Here is a 3,635-nt window from a genome sequence, read left to right on the forward strand (position 1 = left end):
ACTCAAAAAAATTAAAAAAATTATCTGAGCGTGCCGCGCGATTTCTCATACCGTTCCCGACGCCCCATTCGGCTGTTCCCGCGGCTTTGCTGAGTAGTTTGAAAACGACACTGAAAATGGGTTGGCGTCTTTTGACACCAAAACATTGGCGTCTTATGACGCCAAATTCTGGCGTCTTATGTCGCCAAATTCTGGCGTCCTATGACGCCACATTCTCAAATTCAAATTGAGCTAAAATGTTAAAAATAAAACAAGTTAATGTCTATCCTACTTGTGTTCCATTAGCTTCATATTAGAAACAAGCAGGCCCACCCTTCCGCCAAACGAAGTTGCCAGCTCCGCTTCGCTCCGCCGGCAACTCCGTTCGGCCTGCTTGGCCTGCCGGCGGCGATGGTCGGGCCTGCGGCCAAAGGGGCATAACTCCGGCCCAACAAAGGCGGCGCTACAATGCGCCGCGGGTTGCCTGGGTCCCAGGGGCGCGCACCGAGAGCAGAATAGCCAGAACAGCGCCGCTAAGACACGCAACCATTTAGCACATCACTTCGTAATCAAATCTGCTCAAAAAAGACCCATTGCCGACGCTACAACTCAAATACTGTAAGAGGGCAGAGTTCACGATGAAGAAAAAGAAGCAAGGGTGCGCCTGTACTTTCACGAAAGACCCCCTCTGCTTGCATAGAGTTGGTACTGCCAAGGTGTTTTTTCGAGCGGGACACTGGCTGGCGCGCGCTTCGAATGGTCCGCAAAAGTGTGATAAGATGTAAAACTTGTGTATTTTTTAAAGGATTAATAAAATATGGAACAAATGCAATTACAATCAAATAATATTTATTGGAACACCATTAAAAAAATACATAGTGCGGTGAGACCGACAACGTCACAAGTGCAGAGAGGTGTCACTGCAAATTCCAGCAAAATTCCACATTTAGACGAATTGGGGCGGGGGAAGTCGTCAGCGACATCAGTAATGAACTAATCAGCTGACTGTCAGCTGTCCCGTTGACCTCCCGCCCCCTCCTCCTCCCCGTTCACCCCTTTCCTTCCTAACACCTGTCATCTGCCATGCCTTTGCCATTTGACCATTTGACTCTCTACAATGCCCTTCTACACCGTCGAGCAACAACGAGCAGCCAGGGGAGACTGTTGAAGCCGTTTGGGAGGGCTGGGGTGGGACCTGACAATTCAGAAATTTTCTGTTTTCCTCGTTTTTCTTTGGTCTTATGGCGGGGTCTCATAAGTGCAGTGTTCCTTCGTGCAGCAACAACACAAAGACTCACAAGCACCTTGCGTTTTATCGTTTTCCGGCCGACAGGTGAGTTCAGAATGTGGATTCCCTCCACATTAGATAGTAAGAATTCTATGGAATGATAGACTGTCACCATGCATGTGCTTCCAAGTTTTTAGACTGCCATATGAGCACACCATTATCATGAGATTTAATTCGGGTTTGCTCTTTGGAAAATGGCCAAAGTTAAACAGAATTTTGTTGCACTGAGCATGTGTGGCATTGAATATCATTCCATTACAATTTTTTATACTTGAATTATAAAATCACGGTGGGAAATTGTTGTATTGGGGACAGGAAAATTTTCCACTGAAAGGTTTTTACATTTACAATTCGAAATTATAAATTTACAAGCAACGTGTTTCTTCCTGAAATCCATTGACACACAAGGGTGCCATGTTGTACATGTACAACATATTCTATAAATAGTACATTCCAAAATATATTGTACATCTACAAAAATGTTTTTTTATAGTGATGTTGGGATACTGAATTTTAATACACATTTTTTTGACAACAGGCCACGAGCAGAAAAATGGGTTGACTATATGGATAATGAGGGGTTGAGGACACTAACCCAAACAGCATTGAGAAACAGGCGTGTGTGTGAACTACACTTCACTGATAATTGTTTTTAGAACAAAAACAACAAGTCTCGTGGACTAAATTGGGATGCTGTTCCAACTCTGTGCTTAGGTATGACCACTAATTATTAGTACAGTAACGCTTGAAGCTTTCCTGATGATGTTCACCAACCAGTAATTTTTGCACCATTCCCTAAATTTACTCCTCGTTTCTGCAGGTGGAAGTAGTTCCAGTTCTGTGGAAGATCCAATTGAAGATCCAATCCCAGTTCTTGAGGCAGTTGATCACGTTCCTTCAGGTTCAAATCCTGGAGCATCACACAGGCTAGAAGAAAATGGTATGTTTGGTAATTGCTTGCTTGCTTATTGATCCATAGTTTATTTTTCAAATGTAAAGTGATTTGAAATAAATTCTCCTATACTTATAGGTGCCTCTTCCGTTCCAAAAGAACACTGTTACGCTGGCAATCCTCCCTCTCCAACTCCAGTTCTGGAAGATGTGCCGGCTTCTGCAGTTGTTGTGGAAAGCGCAGTTCCTGAGGGTGAGTGTGCTTCGGACACATAGTTTGTTCACACAGTATTTTGACATTCACTGACTGGATCATTGACTGATTTGAAAAATATTTTATGCTTACAGATTTGGGATCTGCAAGTACTTCTGGTGGCAACTCTACTGATACTGTGGATATTGCAGCAGTTGAACCTGTTTTTGTGTTTTCTGCAGTACCTGCAACAAGCAATCAAAGTAATGGTAAGCAATCTGAACACCCCTACTTCTGCTCAATTCAAACTAATTCACAACAATTCCATTATATTCAAACGTATTTTTTTTAAATCTACCCCTGTCATTTTGCCATTGATCAAATAATAGCACACTGGTTGTAATTCAAAACTAATTCAAGTAATTCAGTCTTAATGATTTAAACCAATCCAAAATAATTCAACCAATTCAGTCCAATTCAAATTCAATTCAAGCTAACTCAAATTCAATTCTTGAAATTTGTACACCCAATTCAGGAGTTATCCAGAAATACTTGTGTGTAACAGGAATATTTTCCATGATGTTTGTATTCTAACAGGAAAATATTGTTTACAGTGTCAACATTGAAAAAGACCAAGAGATTCAGGGGCTTGCCTCAAGTACCCAGACTTCGCAAATGTGATAAGACGCCAGTGACATTGAATTTACTCGAGACCTGCTCAACTATCAGACGAAGGCACCTCAGGCTGCGCAAAAATTACCTGAGAAAATGTCAGAAGCTCCAGGTGTACAAGTTCAGACAAGAGAAAATTGCCCTGTCATTTTGTAAGGATAGACTTCCTTCACAATTTTACCAACTGCTGTGCTGCCAATTGAGAAACTCCAGGAGAAAACCAAGAGGATACCGGTACACAGAGGAAGATTTGTCTTTGTTTTTGGACTGGTACGAGAGATCACCCAAACTGTACCGTGTACTGGGTATGATAAAGCCTCAAAAAGACACCCTGAAAAAATTATTGAAAAGTCTGAACATTCAGCCAGGTATTAATCCTGCCATAATGGCAGCTTTGTCAAGCAGAGCTAATGCCTTACCTGATGATGAAAGAGAGGTGTCCCTCATTATGGATGGTGTGGCAGTCAAGATTGGCCTGATCTTCAATTCCAGACAAGACATTGTAAAAGGACTTGTCCGTCTCAGTGGCAATAAAGTGCTATTTGACCTGGCTGATGAAGCGCTGGTGTTCATGGTGCGAAGCATCTATGGGACCTGGAAACAACCAGTGTG

Source organism: Frankliniella occidentalis, unplaced genomic scaffold, assembly GCF_000697945.3.
Source record: "Frankliniella occidentalis isolate FOCC.00 unplaced genomic scaffold, Focc_3.1 Scaffold232, whole genome shotgun sequence".
Classification (NCBI taxonomy): Eukaryota; Metazoa; Arthropoda; class Insecta; order Thysanoptera; family Thripidae; genus Frankliniella; species Frankliniella occidentalis.